The sequence below is a fragment of the Tachypleus tridentatus genome, chromosome 9 (genome assembly GCF_004210375.1).
Source record: "Tachypleus tridentatus isolate NWPU-2018 chromosome 9, ASM421037v1, whole genome shotgun sequence".
Classification (NCBI taxonomy): domain Eukaryota; kingdom Metazoa; phylum Arthropoda; class Merostomata; order Xiphosura; family Limulidae; genus Tachypleus; species Tachypleus tridentatus.
Genome location: NC_134833.1, coordinates 117,987,901 through 118,010,962, shown reverse-complemented (window position 1 = coordinate 118,010,962; position 23,062 = coordinate 117,987,901). Strand labels below are relative to the sequence as shown.

Genomic DNA, 23,062 nt, shown 5'->3' with positions numbered 1-23,062 from the left:
TCTTGACCAAATTCTGTTTCATTAAAGATAACATCTCGCCGTATGAAAATATTCCTGGATTTTTCATCATACAGTCGATATCCCTTGGTGCAACGTACCTTCATAGACTTCATGTCTAATTTCTGTCTTGACGCATCTGGAACATGTGCATATGCAAGACATCCGAACACTTTCATGTGTTCTGCATCTGGTTTCTTCCCATTCCATCTCTCATATGGCGTACTACCATCTTTTATTGCCGATGTGGATACTCTGTTACCCACATACGCTGCAGTAATTACAGCTTCCGCCCAGTACTTTCTTGGTAACTTAGCATGTGATGGCATGCTTCTTGCTGATTCCACAAGAGTTCTGTTCCTTCTCTCAGCAACACCATTTTGTTCTGGACAATATGCTACTGACATCTCATGATGAATGCCTCTTGACTTCAAATATTGCTGGAACTCATTTGAGGTATATTCTCCGCCATTATGTGTGCGCAGGGTTTTTTATGCACTCTCCAGATTCATTTGAGTACAACTTCTCAAATTCCTTGAATTTTTTCAAAGACTTCTGACTTCTGTTTCAAGAAATACACTGCAGCATCTTGAGTAATCATCAATAAATGTAACAAAGTATTTGCTACCTCCAATAGATGGAGTTTGCATAGGACCATAGACATCACTGTGTACCAGTTGCAGTCTTCCCTTTGATCTGATTTCTCCCACTGACTTAAATGGCTTCCTGTGCATTTTACCTTCAGTGCATCTCTCACAGAAACTGGCTTCATCAGACTTCTGGAATTTGATTCCACTTGCATTTCCACTCCTGATAAGCTTCTGTAACTGTAAAACACTGACATGCCCTAGTCGTGGATGCCATATATCCAAGCCATTCATGCTGTTGTTTGAGGCTACTGAGGCATTCTCAGTAACACTGGTTTTACAGTTCAGTTGGTATAGACCATCATCCTTTCTTGTACCCATGCCATGGAGTTGTCCTGATTTACCTCGGATGTAACAGCGATTAACTCCAAACTGCACAACTTTTCCTTTTTCAGTAGCAGCTCCTACTGAAAATAGACTGTTAGCTAATTTTGTTACATGAAGGACACTCTCCATTGTGACATGCTTTGAATTACTGACTTTAAATGTCATTTCTAGTTTACTGTTTCCAACTCCAAGAGGTTCAACAGTTCTTTCATCACCAATCCTAACTTGCTGAGGTCTGTTGAACTTGTGATAATTTGATAATATGTTCCTCTGGTGTTTTACATGCCTAGACGCACCAGAATCCACCAACCATTCCCCATTTCCTATTCCTTTATCCTGGTTTGTTACAAAGGCAACATCATCATTTCCATCAGTATAATCTTTTGCCACATTAGTATCCACATTCTTAGCTTTGTGGACCATTTCCTTCAGTTTTGGACAATTGCGTTTTGTATGTCACTCTCTTCCACACTTGTAACACTTGAAGTTGCTACCCCTTTTCTTTGTTTCTTCTGTTCCATGTGGTTTGAAGTTGCTGCGAGTGGCTAATGCAGTTGATGATGTTTCATTCGATGTGGTCTTTTTCTTCTTTTGTTCTTCATTAATCAGTGCCTGTTGCACAAATTCTAGTGAGATATCATCAATTTTGGTTTCCAGGGCTGTTACAATTGTATCATAGCTAGCTGGCAGATTACTAAGTAAGGTAACAATCTGATCTTTTTTCTGCTATTTTTGCCCCAGCCGCAGCAAGCTGATTCATTAATTCCTTCATTTGTTTCAAATGTTCCTGGACTGTCATGCTTTCTTTCAACTCACATTGAAAATACTTCTTTTACAAGAATAGTTTATTGGCTTGTGTGTTCCTATCAAAGTGAGCACGCAGTACATTCCATGCTTTCGTAGGAGTTGTGCATGAGGTGACAAGATAGAGTTGTGCACCTTGAATATTCAGAACAATTGTTGAAAATGTTCTTTCCCTTTTCCTGTTGAAATCTTCCCTTGTTTGATCATTGACTGTCTCTGCCAATACCTCTGTTTCAGTCATATGGTCCCATAGGCCTCTTCCTCTCAATAAATGTTCCATTTGAAATTTCCATGTGGCCCAATTATTTTCTCCCAACTTATCAATTGATATTTTATCTTCCATTGTCAAACTATATCAACCACAACTGTAATATTCCTTTCTTTGATTTAGATCTATTTCTCCCTTTATATGACTTGAGAAAATAGAGTGTCAATTAATATTTTCTTACAGTTTATCTTGATATTTCACAATAGCTTCCAGACAAAGGAAACGAATCACCCAGCACTTGTGATAAAGTATCCATGTAAATCCTGTGCCATCCAACAAAAATTTGTCCACAGTAATCCTCAGTATCTCCTGGATTACTTGTACTAACAATTTTAAAACAGTTTCATCTGTTTAAGCACTATTAGAGCATTCCTGAGCCCATAACCTGTTGATACGTGTTTATTCATTGAGTTATTCCTAACTACAAGTGGCAGCACTTATCTCAATATTCTTAACACAGTACTTATTATAATTGTAAAGACTTTTTTCTCTTGCCAGAGTAACAGTTGTGTCATGTGATATACATTTGTGCTGCATGGCACATACATCTTAAGTATAAGAAAACAACAGAGAAAAAGACTGTTGGTTAGTTTGTTTGATTGAATGCTGATGAAATAAGCATGTGGGTTTGCCAACTAGACTTGCATCATCTGGCAGTTTTGCAGGCAGTATAATTTGAAATACTGGGCCAAAATAGTTGCTCATTTAATATAATAATAAATTATAACTCATGCAGATTACAAACATTTTTCCGTAATTTTCATAACATTTCCATGATGAACACAACTGTTAGACCTTTTGGTTTCTTACATTTTGACAGCTTTTGGTAATTAAATATTAATTTTTAAAAGTAAGCTACTTTTTTAGCACTGGAGTGACCATAAATACAGTACTCTTTGTCCATCTTGGCACTGTTTATCTAAGTATGCCAGTTTCTGCCAAAATAAAAAATATTTCAACTTTTTTGAAATATTTACTGTTACAGTGATTAAACATGTCTTTGACATTTGAGTATGTTTAATGAGAAACACATCTATTCTCATTTAATACACGAAATAATTTTCATGCAGTTAGTTAATTTAAGAAAAGAAAATGCTGCTGTTAGTATCCACATCAAATTGATAGCAAGGGGAAAATAAAACTAGTAACCATTTGATAGAACTTTCAGTAGTTAAGGATGTGGAATGGATAAAGTGCACAGGATCAGTCTGCTGGGCCAAGTGCTTGTTGGAAAAATATTTGTTCTTATATATTTGAATTTACTTTGCGTATCTTAATGAAGTTGTGTAAAGTCTGAGTAACCATTATAAGTATGTTGTACAAAAAGAAAAGAATTTTTACTGAATATTTTTACTAAAGGTTTGTCACTGAATTTACTTTACTTAGTTTCAACTCAGACTTAAACTAGTCTGAGTGCAAGGTGAGTTTCATGTTGAGAATAAAAATACTTTTATCATATTACACTTTTTAAATTTCATTGCATATCCTGTAGAACATCCTAAATCATTGAAAAATGCTCTTTGTTTTAAGTGAAACTATTTATCAGTTGGTTTCTCTTTCCTTGTGCTACATGGGTTTAGTTTGTTAAAAGAACCTTGTAATCACCACAGAAAATATGAGAAATCTAAATTACTTTTTTCTTTCTAAATTTGCTACAGATTGCAACATAAAGTTACAACTATTTATCTTAAATAGTATGTGGTTTGTTAAAGTTTGTTTTATTTTGTTTTACTGCTCTTTGAATAATGTTTAACTAGCAAATAGCATTAAATCATCCAATATTAGTGTGGAGAGTTTAGGATAAATAAATTGTCAGGTTACATTAAATGTTTTTAAATTATGTATGCTACTCATACATTCCATAAAGTAAAAAAATTATTTCTATTAATTTAAGTTTTTATCTAACCAAGTAAATTTTTAATTTTTGCATTCTGGTTACTTTGATCAGAAATGTACAGTTGTTGTATTTATTAATATATATAAGAAATAAGAAGTTTCTGTGTAATTATCATGATCACAATATTTCTCATAGTACTTTGATTTCCACCTTATGGATAATTTTAACTGTTGCAAGTGATTTAGGTGTCATTATCATAATTTGAATACATAATAGTAAACGTTGTATTGACATTGTTTTCCTAAAATCTGGGTGAATCTGTTAGCACTGAATTAAATATCAAGTATCATAACCCATCACAAGAATCTTTACTAGTTTTTTGAGGAAATGTAAAAGTAATAGTTTCTAATAGATAAATAGTTAATTTAGTTCTGGTAGAGGTGTTTTGTGAAAATATATTAAGAGAAATTCACAGACAGGTATTAACCTATTTTTCATTTTGTTACTTTGTATATGACATTAAAAGTTTATGGTTAAAAAAACTAACTTAACAATGATACTAAATAAATGTTGGTTAGAAAAGATCTCTTAAAAATCTCCAAATAAAATGAAAATAAGAAGATTAGTCTGTGAAAAAAATAAAATTATTGAGTGATGAATTTGACAACAAATTGATTAGCAAACTCCATTATTTATCCAATGCTAGATGAATGCCTGTTGACTTTTAGTATATTATGCATAAATTATATGGCAGTATTACTTATTTTCTGCCAGCTTGTTTTGAAAATGTAAAATGAAATAAATGAAGTGTTTCATTGGAATTGAGATCTCATTTCAATAGATATATTCATATTTTGAGGAATAGTTTTGAAGAGAAATCTGAGATATTAGTTAAAATTTATATTTCTCTTTCTACTAGGAGTTGATGTTATTGCGCCAGCAAATTTGTCTGAAGGAGGCTTTTTTATCCTTCATACTTTTTGAACAGTTCTCTAGTGTGATGTGAAAGGCTTCTCAATGGTCTGCTCAAGAAGAAGGGATTTGCTTTTTCAATGTGCAGTCTGTTGAAATAAAGATAAAATGTGGCAAGTACATTCAGTAGAATTTAAGTGAATAATTGAAGGAGTTGTGAGAATGACAAATGTTTCCTCTATAAGAAGATCTGATTTGTTATTTTTTGAAAATTAATTTGTTGGGAAATGAAAGTGTGTATATCAATTTTGAATTTATGCATTTGATTCCAACGTTTCAACAAATGTTTATTATCTACCACCTCACAAAAATATTTACACTGTCATACAGTATTGTATTTAGTCATAAGCACTGTAGTATTGCACACAAAATTTCCAACATATCTGGTCTAAATGCTGCTGTGACTAAGTAATGGATGTAAGAGTCTTTCAAATTTAACAAAAGAGTGGATTTTCTTCTTGCATGACTTATTAAAAATTAAAAGTTGGCTGAATTGAAGTATGAAATTCCCTGTAATTATGAAATTATAAGTATACTATACACAGATTCTAAATTTAAATGTCAACTTACAGTTCAATCATGTTGCTGTTAGGATAAGTTAGACCATTAGAGTTTTCACACCTTGAATATAATTTTCGTTACACTTACTGGTAACAGAAAAAAAAAAATGTAGACTTAATGATGAGCATCTCTTGAAGTATGGATATTTCACTTAGAATAAGTTTTATGAAATTGAATATGTATCTGAAATTTGAGTAAATAGAATTAATCATTTTATGCCCACCTCTAGGAGGTTCTCAAGCCTTTGACACTCAAAGAACATCATATACGGAACATGCAAAGAAAACTACCTCCTACTTTTGAATTCTCAGAGTAACATATGCAAAAGCTTATTTTGACTCTGGGGTTCTTTCAAAACCATCTTTGCAGCTAAAAGATGTAAAATGACAGTGTTTACATTACATTATAGAGCTGGGTGATTAACTCAATTGATAAGTATAATCTTTCATGGTCTGTAACACTTATTACAGTCTCATGAAATAATTGATTTGTCAAAATTACAACTAATTTGATTAATGTCCCCAAATAATCAACTTATAAAAACAATGTTTCTGCATATTACTGTTTCAGTTATTTCAACTTTCTAAGTTATTGAAATGTTTAATTTATCTTTGTTTTTAGTAAATTCAGAGCTATTCAGTTTAATGAGAATGGGTAATTTTTTATTATTATCATTATTGACATTACAATTAATTGAAATCTCGTGAGAATAATCTGCTAGTTGAATGCTATGCACAATTAATCAGTTGTCAAATTCCATTAACCATCTGGCTCTGCTATTTAGACTTAATATTTGTCAGCACTTCATGTTTAAGGAGAGACAGTTTGCCAAGTTACATATGAAATAGAGATAATCTATGTTCTAAATATTTGTAGGATGGTTAGTTAGTTATAGAACTTATAGAAAGTGTAATAATGTTTTAGATCTACTTTTATTACTGTTAACAAGTACACTTTGTGATATGAGATTTAAAACATGAATTAATCATGATATATTTTCTAAGGTACTATTTAAAAGTGGCTGGTATGGGTAGAGAAAGCACTAGTAGAGGAGTGAACAATGTTTCAACCTTGTTCGGTCATTGTCAGGTTCACAATGAAAAAAACGATTACTGACCAGTAGCTGACCACATGTTTGAAGGCAGTGGTCAGCTACCAGTCAGTAACCCTTTCTTTCTTTGTGAACCTGACATGGTTTGCTCCTCCACTGGTGCTTTCTCTATACATATAGTCATTTTTAAATGTATAATTTTTTCTACATGTGGGTTTTCTCGTCATTGTGGATTACTTGAAGATTTGATACTGTAATAACTGTATTGGAATTGAAGTTGTTAGTTTTCCTATACTCTAACACTTGATGATTCTACACTATAATGAACCGTACTTGAATTATAAAGATTTATTCTTCATCTTACTTATACTAACACTCAGTGATTCCATACTAAAATAACTGTATTTGGATTATAATGATCTCATCCTCAGTTTAATTATACTTGACATTTCAACACTTTAGTGATTGTACTGCATGTGGATTATCACAAGTTGAATTATAGTTTGGATGGCAATAACCTTAACAGTGTCATGAAAGAATGGATTTGGCATAACAGTCAATCAGTCTCTAAAGCCATCCAAGCAATGTGCTGTTACAAATAAGATTTTAGGTTGTATCTTCAAAAATATTAGATAAAAATTCAAAGAGGTTATAATTTCATTGTACAGGTCACTGGTTATGCCACATTTGGAATACTGTGTTAAATCTTGGGCTTCTTAAGAAAGACATTGAATTATTGAAAAGAGTTTAGAGAAAAGTCATTAGAATGGTGCCTAGGATGGAAGGGTTACCATATGAGAAGAGGCTTAAATCTTTCAAAGTGTTCTATTTTGAAAAAAAGAAGTGTTAGAGGGTATCTGATTGAAGTGTTTAAGATTTTAAAGAAAATTGATGATATTAATGCATCACCCTTTTTTATATTTAACATTGAGAATAGTGGAAGTAAGGATACAAGTAAAATTGTGGCAGTGCATGATTCATCTTCAGCTCAGACAAATTTATTTGTCTAAAACAGTTGTAGCTTTCGAAATGAGTTGCTTTCAGATATTCTAGAGGCAATAAATTTAAAAGAGTTTAATAAAATGCTTGATAAGTATCTGGTTTTAAGTTTTTGTTTTGTTTTTCTAAGTTATTAAAATGTTTAATTTTTCTTTGTTTTCAGTGAATTGAGGGCTATTCAGTTTGGTAAAAATTAGTAAGTTTTTTTATTCTTATTTCAATTATTGAAATCTCATGTGAATAGTCAGCTAGTTGAATGCTATGCACAATTTATCAGTTATCAAATTCCATTAACCATCTGACTGTGTTATTCAGACTTGACTAATAATACTGTAACTCAACATGTACATCAACAAATAGTATGAAGTTACAATGCAAAAGATATATTGATTGAACCAGCCATGTGGATGATAAAAACTTCAAGTCTTTAAAAAAAAAAAAGTGCTCTGTTTCAAGTTGTTTTTATCTTCCTTTTAAGGCAAAATTCTTAAACAAAATAGCCCATGTATTCAGTCAGGAAGTTCCTGGGTTATAATACAAAACGTTATGGTAACTGTACCAGCCAGTTCTGATTGATGTATACTAATGCATAGACATACATACACAGGGTATCATTTTAACAATAAAACTTAGACTTGTCAATTTCACAGTTTAGTCACTATATTGTGTTTATAATGACAGAGATGAGTAAACCCAGTTTGACAATAAAGTTACATAAAGAAATAAGACTTTTACTCTTCAACTTGATCTTGTAATATTAGGCCTGATGAAGTTCCAACAGCAAAACCTCAGCTGATATAGGTTAAATTTATTGCTAAGATATGCAGTACAAATTTCACACTTTCTTTAATTGTTTTTTAAATACATTGCTAGTTGTTTTTAAGGTACTATTACTATATATTTCATTTTTCATTATCTCTTATGTATATTTATTGATTAAGACTTTGGTTTTCTTTGTTAATATGTAAAGCCCAATTGCACAGGTCATGACATTTATTGAGTGTTTTTGATACTATACATCTGGACACGTTTCTGTCACATAGCTTTGTACAAAATTCAAAATGCACAAAAAAAAGTGACTAGAATGAAATTATTCCTGGTGATTTCTGTAAGCAGTTGCTGCACATACAGAGGAGCGTGGCAAGAAGTATGTATGCGTTTTCTAATAGAAAAGCCACATTGGGCTATCTGCTTAGCCATTAAGTGGAATCAAACACTTGATATTAGCATTGTTTTTCCATAGACATACCACTGTACTGGTGGGGGGACAGGCATGAAGTTAATGAAGCAGTAAGAATATAGTGTTATGCATTTACTTTTATGTTATTTATTTTTCATTTAAATGTTTTGCTTCAAAGTGAAACAATTATGTCACTCTCTTTTCTTTGTTTCATCTCAATGTATCCACTCTGTGCATATAAATTGTTAAACTCACTTTATTTTTACATTTACTTGATATTTATTCACCAATTTCAGTTTGAAATGATCATAGTGAACTTTTACTCAATTTGTTATGTAAATGGCATTTTATTTTAGAACTTAAATCATGAAATAACATGTAAACATTCTTCATCTTTTACATCCTCAGGTGCAAGAGTTTTAAGTGTAGAAACAGCTGCGGTGAGACTTTTCAATGGTGTTAAATCATTTGGTAGTGTGGAATACTCATTGACATTTAATAGAGGTAACAGAGGTGAATACTCCATTTTTTGTGATAACTGTTTATATGGATAGGCATTACTGAGAACCACAACCAAAAGTATTGCTACCAACATCTGTTATCAAAGAAGGTTGTTGTATTCATTTACAGGTATATATGTTTCTATTGTTATTAATTTTTTACATTCACATCATGTATAAGAAAATTGTTTATTTTGTTTGACAGCCCGTTTTGTATATTTTCTTGTTCCAACAATTTCACTATTTAAGTATATATATATGCCTGTACATGTTGAAATGCTCAAACATTGTTTTCTATTCAACTGTAAATAGTCAGCTTAGTGCATGTGATACTTAAGAAAACTAGCAATATTTTTGCTTTATTTGATTTTCAAATACTTTCAAGGAAGAAGAACATTATTTGAAAAATGTAGATTTTGATCTTGAAGTTTCAGAATCTTCCATTTTACACTTTTATACCTATTTTGTCACCATCTGAATATTTTCAAACTGGACTTTCTTTCTTTTGAGTCATTTAGTATAAGATATTTAATCTTCATCCATAATTAATTTTATGAGGTGTAAATAGTAAGTTCAACTTACTTTATATTCACTTAAAATTTTCAGTTATTGGGAAAAGACTACAGAAAAAGTATACTTGTTTTTTGTGTAGAACTTTGTTTATTTCTACTATTTAAATCAAAACAATAGCCTCAAATCATCGCATAATACGATGAAGAATCACAAGGAAAGAATGAATTTGATTAGGCAATAAATTTTCAATGAATCAATGAATTTTTATTCTATCTTTAATTGTTTTCTGATACTGATAGGTAACTTCCACTCACATAAATGACTATTCTTGTTCGGTACTACTCTCTCAATGCAAAATTGTTTTACACATGCATCAAGCCCTAAAGTTCTTACCCATCTGTAATTAACTTATTCCAATGTGTGTTGCATGTAAATTATCATGTATAACCCACTACCAACAACAGTGCGACAAACTTTTTTTTCTACTGTCTTGAGGTTTTTAATTTTTTATACATCTTTCTGTCAATTTCGCTCAACAAAGTTATTATTTATTATACTATAGTGAAATTTTTAACTTATTGAGCTATTCCAAAATGGAATTATTTTATATTTTTACCTGGTTACAGATCTTCTTTCGTTACTAAACATTTTTATTTACTTCTGCCAACATAGTTGTATTTGGTTATTCACTTTGCATTATAAATACTATGTTGTTACTCCAGAGGTAATGTGTACTATCAGCACATTTTTCAGTCTTCAAGTGACGATACGTTATGAGAAAATGTTTGGCTTCTACTTCGTTAGTAGATTGATCAATCAATGAGCTGACTCTTATCAGGCCTCATTTTTAGTTTGGAGACTCACTTGTGTTTCACGTACAGCCCCCCAATTTTAGTAATATAAGACATTATGAGGTTTTTGAATAATTTATTTTTAATATTGTCTGTATTCATTTGTGTTATATGACATAAATTGTGTTAGATTGGGTCAACACTAACTTCTCCCAGTACTATACAACTTTTTTAGGTTAACATTTTTATTTTAGAGCTTAGCGATATCCTTTGTCCTGCACTATTCGATTAGGCTTAAAAAAGTGTTTGTTAATTTCAGTATACTTGTGATTATTCTTCCAGGTTAATCAATAGCTAGATTAACCATTTTGTTTTCATCAATATCTATCATTTACAATCAATATTTATTTTGCTACAGTTTCCTACCAGTGATTTTATTTAATTTATAATGCAAACCTTCTTACCTTTTCTCTTGTTTAAGCCCCTGAGGTATGGGATCTTCCATAACTGTGCCCATTATTGCTCACTCTCTTTCTATAATGCCAGATCCCATTTCAAGCTGATCATACATTTTGAACTTTCCTCTACCTTTACTGCAGAACTTTCTTGTGCAAAAAAATTCCAACCATTTACTTGGCTTGTCTCAGCCACTTTTTGTTTTAGATACGTTTTACAGTATATTCTCTTTATCTTGACATTGTTTTATAATGTTTGTGTGTTTCTTTTGAAAGTGGGTACATGCCTAACCCTATAGAAACATTAATTATATTTGCCTTGACTTACCATCAGGCAGATTATCTTCTTGATGTCATGCCCTTTTTCCTCAACATAGTTCTTCAACTTCATACTGTCCAATCTACTCTTGTACATGTAATGTTTAATTTCCACCTTCTTTAGTCGGTGTTCCTATATATAGAGATTTTGATGGGATACCTTCTCCTTCCCTCCATACTGGAGCACTTGACATTTTCAGGTTTTTCCCTTCACATAAGGATTCTTCACTTTTGAGACTTCTTGGGTGAGACACTGCTAATTTATGTTTACCATCCACTGCTAATATGGACTTAAGATAAATCTTTTTTCTCCACAATTCAGATTCTGAGGCTCATCCTGTAGATTTCGTATTAAGTGGGGTATTTACCATGCTATATTAAATTGTTTATTTGCACTTTGTTTTATTCAAATATATTTTTTCACATCTCTTTCAACTTCCTATCATTTACTTATCTTACCTGAAGGTTCCCTCCATTTGTCTTGTATGCATGATGCTGATTGAATTTCAAGATTGATTGATTCTACTTCAATCATTTCTTGGGTTTACTATGTTTTCTTGTTTTGTCTTTGATCATATTCCAGTGGGGTATTTATGCATGTCTTGGAATACCCATGATACAAATTTTTATTTTCCATTTCTCAGGACCCTGTCTTAGATTGTTTTTTTCACCAAGGGATTCAGTCCCAGTTTTGTGCTTTTCCTTTTGAATTTGTTTCAGTTCCATGTGTTTTTTGTGGGATGGTCTGCATTTTATCAGACTTTAACAATTTTGGGGATTTTACCTACACCATTCATTGGATGTCTGACTTTGGTTAGCTCCTTCCAAATGGGGGTAGTTTCAATATGCTCACATACTTCTACAGTCAGCCTAGGTTGTTAGGTTTTCTGATGGGATTATGTTATTCCTGTTTCATACCTCACATTCTTATCTCTTTTGGGTAAGAATTCTTAAAAACATCTCCATAAAGAACCATCATTTCTCCTCCTCAAATGCATTCTATGGAGATATGTTATCCAAGCCATTCATTTTATTTTCCTTTTAATTTTTTTCTTTCTTTCTTTGTCTATTTGTTGTTAGCTGATCAGATTAGCTATGACCTCGGGTTTACTACTTCCTCCTTCCATTTCTGGATTATTTCTCTTCCTTGGTGCTTTTTGTTCTTGTTGCTGATTGACTTTTTGTCTCATCACACTTTCTTCAAACGAGTGACATCTTTATCCTCCAAATTTTTGGTGACTCTGCTTTCTGTAGAATACTTTTCCCTGTGACGTCCCCTCAGTGTGGATTCCTGTACGTGGTGAGGGGACCTCCCAGGAAAGGTTCTGTTCTGTCTGGTCTAAACGTCCACCCACGTATTTGCCGTGTGTGGCAACCCATGAAGGTGAGGAGAGGATCCTGGTGATTGAGGGATCCAACCTTAACACACCACTGTGGCGTTGCTGCATTGTCCTTGCATGACATTGTAGTGCGTCCCCTCATAGGGCTCCATGGAGTGTGGGGTCAGTGGGTACCGAAATTTTTCTTTCTTCCTATGGATCCTTATTCAAAAAATTATAATAAAATAGTGAAAAACCAGTCAATAGGTAAACGACCACATCTTGAAGACTCTGAGCAGCAATCTTCAACATCTGTAACACACGTACTTCATTTCCTTATATTACATTCTCTTTCAGAAAAACCTTCAGGACGAATGGCCCCTTTTTTATTCAGAAGGGACTTGAGGGTCTTGCTGGGTCTCCAAAGTCAGTAAAGAAGCTTTGATCTGCAGACATTAGTTGAAACATCCACAACCCAACACAGTGAACTCCTCTTGAATTCAATGGCAATTGGGGATATACCTATTGAGGTTACCCCTCATGCTTCCTTGAATTCATCACGAGGAGTTATTGTGGAGAGGGATTTGAAGAACGTCCCCGAGTCAGAGATTCTCGCTGGTCTCTCCACTCGAGGAGTTTCTGCAGTGAGGCGCATCTCCACTCGCAAAGATGGAGTTACACTGCCAACAAATACCTTCGTTTTGACATTTACATCATCACGTGCACCTGCCACCATCAAGGTAGGTTGTCTAATTTGAAGGGTACGGCCATACATTCCAAACCCTCTCCAATGTTTCCAGTGTCAGATTTCGGCCACTCAAAGACATCATGTCGTGGTTCCCTGACATGTGCTCATTGTGGTGGCAAGGACCACGATGCCTATGAATGTGACATGGACCCGCATTGCGTCAACTGCAATGGTTCTCACCCTTCCTACTTTCGTTTTTGCCCAAAATGGCTGGAGAAAAAAGAGGTGCAGCATTTGAAAACAACTCATAACATTAGTTATCCTGAGGCTCAGAAATTGCTGCCCGCCATTCCATCTCAGACATATGCTACTGCACTTCATTCGACAACTACAGTGGGAGTGCAGACAGATCTCTCTGTGCCTTAAAAAGAATCATTTTCAAAACAAATGAAAAGCCTTTTGACCTCCATGGTTAAAAAGGTTGATGAATCGACTTCCACACCCATCTCTGTTCCTCCCATACAATCCAAGAAACCTCAAGATCCACATCCTTTAGTTTCAGGTACAGATATTTCTTCTAATACATCTTTTTCTCCCACCCCAAAAGACAAAAAAATCATTCGTTCATGTCCTCAGTCACTGGAATCCCCTTCCAATAACAAAGACCTGCCCAATCGACTTAGGGCAGGATCCATGGAGGTTGATAGACCTCCTCCCACTAAGGACAGTAAGGAAAAAGACTTGGTCGTAAACAAAAGGGTTCTTCAGCCACTTCGCCTACTCGTTATTAAAAATGGCCACCTTGATACGATGGAACTGTTGAGGTTTACGTTCTAATCCGGATGATATCAAAACAATGATTGCTTCCCACCATCCTGTATGTCTTTACTTGCAAGAAACATTTCTAAAACCTGCTGATACAGTCACCATTCAGCAGTTTTCTCTGTACAGAAATGACAGGCTGTGTGATGGACGAGTGCAGGGAGGGGTGGCACTATTGGTTGATCAGCATGCGCACATCCTGTCTTTGTCACTCAACACACCCTTGGAGGCTGTAGTCATCCATGTTTCCTTAGGTGATACCATCACTGTTTGTTCTCTCTACCTGTCCCCTGGAGAGACATATGATCAATCAGACCTTGATGTTCTCGTTGAACAGTTGCCGTCTCCCTTTCTACTCCGGGGGAAACTTTAATGGACATCATCCTCTCTGGGGAACTGCTGTTATTGATGGGAGAGGTCACTCTGTAGAGCGTATGCTCTCTGATCACAACCTATCTCTTTTCAATGCTGGTTCTTCCACTTATTTTCATGCACCTAGTCAGTCCCTTACCGCTATTGATCACTCAGTTTGCTCCCCTTCATTATTTTCCCATTTTTCATGGAGGGTTGACAATAATCCACTAGGCAGTGATCATTTTCCTATACTTTTGAGAGAGACTGACTGTGGTCGATGCCACCCTACCCGCGTGACCCGGTGGAAGCTGGATCAGGCAGAGTGGTCCACTTTCACTGCTCTTGCAGAACTTGATCCTGCCATCGTGAATCAGCCATCAATAGACGACTGTGTGGCAGCGGTAACTGGCTGTGTTATACAAGCAGCTGCTAAGTGTATTCCTAAAACCTCGACACGTTTTCCACGATATCCTCGTCCGTGGTGGAATCCTGTTTGCCACTTAGCACGGAAGGCTCAAAAACGGGCCTGGAATACTTTTCGTAGATATCCCACACTTTCGTACCTTGTTGCTTTCCAACGGTGCACATGCTAGGTGGGTAAGACGTCAAAGCCAGAAGGAATTTTGGATTAAGTTCACAACTAACATATCTTCTACCACCTCTTCCAAGGTCATATGGGACTGGATTCGAAAGGTCAGTGGGCACTACAATTCTGTCCCTCTCTCGATCTTACTCTCTGATAGTCAGGAGGTGGCTGATGTCTGGAGCATCATTGATACTCTAGGTGAAAGCTTTTGCCGGGTATCTAGCACTTCTGCTTGTTCCTCAACCTTCTTGGCCATCAAGACTCAGGCAGAGCGTTCACCTCTTTCCTTTCGAACTAACTGTCTCTTTGACTATAATTGTACATTTACACTGGTGGAACTGAAAATTTCCCTTCATCATCTGGCAGTACATTTGTTGGACCTGATGATGTACACTATGACATGCTGCACCATTTATCTCCTGCTTCTCTTGATGTCTTTCTAATTGTCTTTAACTGGAACTGGCAGGAGAATGTTTTTCCTGATGCCTGGCACCAGGCTATTATTTTCCCTTTCTCTAAGCTGAGGAAAGATCTCAAGATTCCTACAAACTACCGTCCAGTTGCTTTGACGAGCTGTCTCTGTAAGACCTTATAAAGGATGGTTAATGCTCATCTTGTTTGGTTCCTCGAATCAAACAATCTCCTCTCGCCCACCCAGTGTGGGTTCCGATGACAGCACTCCACCACAGACCACCTACTTCGACTTGAAACATCAATCAGAGAAGCCTTTCTCAAATGCCAACATCTTGTATCAATATTCTTTGACATTGAGAAGGCTTATGACACAACATGGAGGTATGGTATTTTGCGAGACCTCCATACATATGGGTTATGTGGCCATTTACCTATGTTTATTGAAAATTTTTTATTGGACTGGAGATTTCAAGTGCCTGTTGGTTCGACACTTTCCCGTTCTTTTGTACAGGAACTTGGAGTCCCTCAGGGCTGTGTTTTGAGTGTCACACTTTTCAGTATAAAGATAAATGCCATCACTGAACAACTCCCTCTCACTGTTGCGAATGGGCTGTATGTCGAAGATTTTCACATCTCGTGTCGATCGTCAAACATGAGATATATTGAGTGGCAACTATAAACTGCCCTCAATCGTGTACTGAAGGTGACTATGGCGAACAGTTTTAATTTTTTTCTCTCTAAAACCGTTTGCATGCACTTTTGCCACCAACAGGGTATACACCCTGATCCTGAACTTCATATCGGTGAAGTTTTGCTGCTAATGGTCCCTGAGACCAAGTTCCTGGGGCTTATATTTCACTGTAAGCTGACATTTATACCACACTTAAAGCAGCAACGGGTCAAATGCTCAAGAGCATTGAACATCATCCGTGTCCTCTCTATTGCCAGTTGGGGAGCAGATTGATGTTCTATGCTAAAGGTATATCGTGCTCTTATTCGATCAAAACTCGACCATGGATCAATGGTCTATGGCTGTGCCAGACTTAAGGCCTTAAAGATGCTGGACCCCATTTATCACCAAGGACTTTGACTCTGCACTGGGGCTTTCTGCACCTCTCCAGTTCAAAGCTTATACGTTGAATCTCATGAACCTTCTCTGCACCTCTCCGTTTACAACTATCTTTACTATATTCTTTGAAACTTTGTTCCTTACCAAAGCATCCCACCTGGGGATGTGTTTTCCGTCCTCAGTGGGCCGTACTTTTTCAGAACAGACGATTTGCCATTCCTCCTTTTGGCCTTCACATCCAGGCGCCATTGGATGAATTGGGTCTGTCCATGGATAACATTGCAGATCCACAGGTCAGCCCATCCCACTATGGCTTATTACAGCCCCCAAATGTGACCTTTCTTTCAGTCATCTGAAAAAGGCAGATACTCAAGATTGGAAGTACCATCTTTTATTTAATGAACATCTTTCAAACAATCATTCCATTCCAATTTATACAGATGGTTCCAAATCAGGTACTTCAGTGGGCTCTGCCATGGTTTGCTGCAGTTCGGTGGTTGCGTGCAGAATCCCCTCTACAGCTTCTGTGTTCACTGCTGAACTGCACGCCATATCTCTTGCCCTGAATCATATTGTAGCTGAGCAATACTCCAACTGCACTATTTTTACTGACTTGCTTAATTCTCTACTGGCCCTGGAATCGCTACACGTTGGCTCACACCCTGTTCTCGCTGATATTCAAAACCGACTGGCCCATTTCTCATTAACTGCTACTTTTATCCAGTTTTTCTGGATATCAGGCCATGTTGGTATTTGCGGGAACGAGCTTGCAGACACGGCAGCTAAATCTATCTGCTCAGGCACTATCACCACTGTACATATTCTGTACATAGATTATGGTCCTGTATTGAAGGCTCGGCTCCATGCCAGCTGGCAGTCCACTTGGAGTGAGCAACGCGACAACAAGCTTTTTCTAATAAAACCCTATATTGGGCTTTGGCCATCTAGCTTCCATAAGGTTCAGAAGGAGGAAGTTGTTCTAAGTAGACTACGCATTGGTCACAGTTTTTTAACTCATTGTTTTCTTTTATCTGGAACGGTTGCACCAGTGTGTAGTTTGTGTAACACTCAAATCACTGTAATCCACATTTTACTTTCTTGCCATCGTTACGACTCTCAACGACGGCACTATTTTAAACATGTTTTTTTTTCCCAGGGTTTATCTGTAACATTAAACAGTGTTATTGGTGATGGTGACACTTTCCACCTTGATAAAGTTTTAGTTTTTTAATGGCCATTAATCTTTTAATCTCATTTAAGTGTTGGATATTTATTTATTACACCTTTTTTAATTGTGGTTCCATTTTCAAAGTTTCAATCTCTCTAGTTTAATTTGAAGTTGGAAAATGGCCAGAACATTATATAACTCGACACCAGGACTGGAAAGGCCAATGTCAGCTGAGTGACGCTGCTGTTTGAACTACCCATTCGTCGTCCTGGCGAGTTGTTATTCCAATTTTGCTGCATGTCTTTTAAACTTTTATTACTCTGCCCTTTGGTACTGGCCATAATGACACATAACCTGGAACCAGGACTGGAAAGACCAACTTCAGGTGACTGACGGTGGTTCTGGTACTTGCCTGTTAGTCTTCCAGGCGGGTTATGATCATTACCATTCTGCTACAGGAAGTCCTTTACAACTTTATAGACTGGATGTCAACATCGGATTTATGCAATTTTCTGTTTTTAATTGCTGTTTTGTTTTTACCTTCATTTACTTTTACAAATTTTACGACATTTACTTTACTTTTACCTTTTTACTGGGCATTTGGCTACTCATTATTACGATTTTGCTGTATGTCTTTTAAAACTTCTCTTATTTTACATTTTGATAATGGCTGCTATGACACATAATCCGGAACCAGGACTGGAAAGGCCAACTTCAGGTGACTGATGGTGGTTCTTGTACTTACCTGTTAGTCTTCCTGGCGGGTTATGATCATAACCATTTTGATAGAGTAAGTACTTTACAACTTCTTTTACTCTGCTTTCTCTCTTAACAGTGTAAACTAGGTGTCAACATTGGTTTTATGCTTTTTCTGTTTTTCAGTGATGTTTTGTTTTACCTTCAATTCCTTTTCTGTATTTTACTACATTTAATTTGTTTTTACCTTTTTACCAGACGTTTGGTGCAGATAGCCTAGCTGCTTTGTGCCATAAAACACTAAATCAATCAATCAACCCTGTGACGTTTTTGAATTTCTAGACAGTTACATTTTTGTTTGTTTTCATGTGTTGTAGTTAAAATTCCTATCTAACGATAGTTCTTTATCTGTTGGATGTGGTACTCTCTATTTCCACCCATATCTGCAACACTTTTTTTCTACACACCCAAAGAGTGTATTTGATACAGAAGTGGTATAGTCTCTCATATATGATCTTGTCTAAAGATCTCATTTTTGATAGTGCCCTTTTGATGGTTTTGAAGAATGCACTCTCTTTCCCTTGCACTGGTTCGTCTTCCTTTTCATTGTGGGATTGTAGCAATTTATGTGATTGAAGGTAATTTACTTTATTGTAAGTTATAATTTTCTTGTGCTGAAAATGTGTTTTCAGCAGGTCGTACCTTCACTCACACTTCACACTTTTCCAACTCACTGAAATTGGTGCTTCTATTTCATTCCTGAAGTACTGAAGAAAAATAGCTGTTTATGTGAGAGAATGGTAAGCATTTATTGGAAACATATTTTCATTCCAGAAAAGTTATAATTTTTATTTTATTTGAAATTATTTTCCTAAAAGCTAATGATGTACAAATTGGTTATTTCATGAAATAAGTTTAGTTACTCTAGCTAGCTTAGAGAATATGATAATTGAGAAATCATGAAACTTGTGTCACTTATCCCTTATAAAGGAAAGTTCACTTTTCCAGACACTTTGGTTTGATTGTGTTGCTTTTATGATGTTAAGTTTTTTTTCTGTTTATTCCATGTATTTTTAAATATCACCAGTAAAATAATATGAAACATCAGGTTGCAGTAAATCTCTTGTTGTACCTAAACATTGTTAGAGGATAAAGTAACTTTGCAACATTGGTAACCACATTATAAGTGATAAAAAATAAATTTTTTTATGTATAATTGTTATTTTAAGGAAGATAAAATGAAACAAATCACAGCCACAATTCATACATTGAATTGCAGGACACAAAACATAAGAAAGTAGGTCTCATGTAATGTGCCATGGTGGAAGTAAGACCCAAATTATATTGGGGTACACTGATGTTTAGTTTAATCTGATATTTGTCAGCCTCAAATGCTGGAGAAAATAGAAAAATGGAAGAGATGTGAGTAGATTGTTCCTCCTAAATTTAAAATATAACAGTAAAGAAAAAGAAATAATATAATACATCTATGGGGAGACAGCAAAACTGCCCATGAAGTAAGCACTTAAGTGCTTAATAAGATGTTTGGACACAAACACCAATATGTTAAGGTATTACTGCAATATACTTAAACATGCAAGGACAGCCAAGTTAAGGTTAAACTGTAGAGATGGTGTACCCCCAGTCAATTTCTTACTTCTGCCAGTACCTGAAAAATCGGAGCATTTCATAATGTTCTTTACAATTTATACCCTAATTTTTGATGTATATATTGTGACCACAATTTTTTTTTAAATGACGTTGAATGTACTTTTATTAAATTGAATTTAATTGTATTTCATCTAAGGTTTGGGTATACTTGTTCTTGATATCCTTCCCTTAGATGTAGTATTCCATTATTTGTTTTGGCTTTCCAGCATATATCTATGTTTGTTTAGTAGAAAACTTAATCTGTTAGAAATTGCAGTTAGTGATAATTTTTGTGATATGAATTGCATTTTGACATCTTGCATATGTAGTGCATGACATTTAGTCTGGCTTTAAGCCACTACGAGATTTTTCTACAGAAAACAAGTTGAAGTACCATTTTAACTTACTAGCTATTACAAGATGCTCATTCAGAAAGCAGAATGATATTTTTATTCTGGCTACAAGCCATTAGATGGTTTTTGTGTAATAGCAAGTTGGTGTATTTAAATTGCTTAATAGATAATATATTTGAGCATCATAAAATAGTATTAACATATAATTTGGTTGTTGGTTCATCCAAGTTTATCAGAATTAGATCATTATGCAATTTTTGATTTTAGTTAGGATATGAATTTCATGCTAAAAGCAAGGATATGTATTAACATGTTTGGGTAATAGTCCTTATATGAATAGCAACATACAGGGCTTGAAGTTATCACTGGCACACTAGCAGGCTACTGGTCAGTATTGCATTTTATTTAGTAAAATTAACAGCTCTTAAAACATTGATAGTACACACTTTAGAAAGAAAATTTGCAGATACATGCATTTCAGTCATTTATATTGCAAGATTCTGCATATAGGAGGTAATTATAATTGTGATTAACAAGATTGTTTCTCTCCCTAGTGGCATTTCAACAAGGTCTTGTCATCTCCATTTTGAGGTTGGTTGTGTACCTAAGCTATGTATCAGGAAATGGAAAACAAGAGTGCAGCTCAACTCATTGAATTGGTTGCTGAAGCCGTTCACCCATGGGCGAGCTGCCTAAACTCAAACCAGTTAGCATCTGCAGGACAGTTTTTTCACTATCTTAATGTCACAGATGATGCACTGAATTAGTTACCTATTGGAGGTGATAATACAATAGGAATCTCATAAATTGTGCATTTTTTTTTCTACATTCTTCTTAAGTTGCCCATGATTAACACAAAGTTTAGACATATAAGCTTTTAATGCTTTGATTGCTTTTGGAGTTTAAAGTGTAATTTTTGATAATATATATATTTTTTTAGTATAGTATGGCTATCAGTTGTGGGATACTGTATACTTTGTCAATACAGGTATGTATGATCTAGATACAGCAGTTTCTTCCCGAATCAAGCATATTTTAGGTATTGTGAAATAGTTATAATAAAAATGGGTTTTAGTATTTCAAAATATTTGAACATGAAGCGTTACTCAAAGTTTATGCAAGGGAGTGACAACTGCACCTCTAAGTTGTGGAAGAGGGAATAAACTGATGTTCTGTGAGACAGTTCAAGTTATGGCTGATTAACTTGTATACAAAAATTACACCATAGCGTAAGGCCTCAGCTGAATTGGATAGTCAATGTAACGTCAGCTTTGTTTGTATCTCCTTGTCTTTTGTGAAATGGTGCTTGTGTTTGTACATGAACTGGATATATATGTATAATTATTATGAACATATGACACTTCAAATAATTATGAAACATTTACAGTTCATTTTCTAGAATTATAACATTATTGCAAGTAGAAGTTTTACAATTATTGGTTAGAAAAAGTATAACTAGCAACTGTTTGCTGTCTTTGAGAATTAAGGTTGAGACCTAAGACACAATGTATAGTTTGACCAATGGTTAAGACTTGGCTTTTGCAAAACACAAGATGGTATGGTATGAAAGTGTAGGTACCATTCACTATTTCTTACTGATGAAAATGAGGAGATGTGGTCAGGAAGTATAGTTTAAGTAAATGTAGACATGAAATGCCAGAATTCAAAATTTTGTTAACTCCATTTTGTTGTAGATTACTTTTTGCTAGATAATACATTTATTGTCAGGTTTTAAAATTTTATGGGAAAGTATGAGTGCTATTAAGTTTACATAAACAGTTATGACTAGGTGAAATGGTAATGACAACAGTTATTCTTTATTCCACTGTTATAATTGTTTATCTTGTGTGAACTTGTATGTTGTATAGTTCTTAATTTTTTAATGTTACAATATAGCATGTAGACTCACAATTGTTAGCTCTACTGATACATTTAACTGCAGTTACACCTGTACTTGTTCTTTGTATTAAAAGCACACAATAATAATTTTATTTTTGTATCTATGAACATTTTCTACATGTCATTTGTTTGTGTTTATTGACATTTTAAAATAATAATAATAATAAAAGAGAACAAATAATAATTAATTCAGAACTTTCTTATTTGGACATCACAATAAAACATTTTGTTGGATATATATTCTACATTAATTATATCATATTATGAGTGCATGAAAATGAAATAAGAAACTGTTTTATCGATATATGTTTTTTATTCAGTATTAAATCAATTAAGGAACCATGAACTTGGTCAAAAGGTCTTATGAGTTAGATGAAAATACAAAATTGAGATCAGTTAATGCACTCATTTCTTCCAAAAGAGATTGTTTATCACTTTATATGTCACTAAAAACATTTTGCCATTTAACTTTGGGAGTTCACTGTTACCTGGGATATACACATTAGTTTACCTACAGCTTATGTCTTGTTAAAAATTTCCTCTTACCATTTGTGTACAGGGGTTGGACAAGAAAAACATGCTCCCTCTTGCAAATGTTATTACTTTGTTATGTCCTTTATTAGATGAGAGAAAAATATGTAAAACTATGTTTATTAGACACAGTTAATGAGATCTCTTTGAATATTAACGTATTTTTCAGTGCATAAGACACCCCTATTTTCAAGACTACGTTCAGGGAAAAATTTTTTCAAAGTTATCATTTATTTATTTGTTTAACAAAAGCATAATCTTTTATTATTTTTCATAATACTTCAAAAGTAATG

The 23,062-nt window shown here is 34.6% G+C and overlaps 2 long non-coding RNA genes across 2 annotated transcripts in view; one reads left to right on the top strand and one right to left on the bottom strand.

Moving 5' to 3' along the window:
• The window catches only part of LOC143226171 (uncharacterized), a 52,865-nt gene that overhangs the window by 18,745 nt on the left and 11,058 nt on the right, over positions 1-23,062 (bottom strand). The window lies entirely within an intron of this gene.
• LOC143226169 (uncharacterized) lies at positions 7,584-22,587 on the top strand. The gene is made up of 3 exons (XR_013014410.1): positions 7,584-7,659; positions 9,052-9,273; positions 20,894-22,587. It is a non-coding gene; the product is annotated as an uncharacterized LOC143226169 (long non-coding RNA).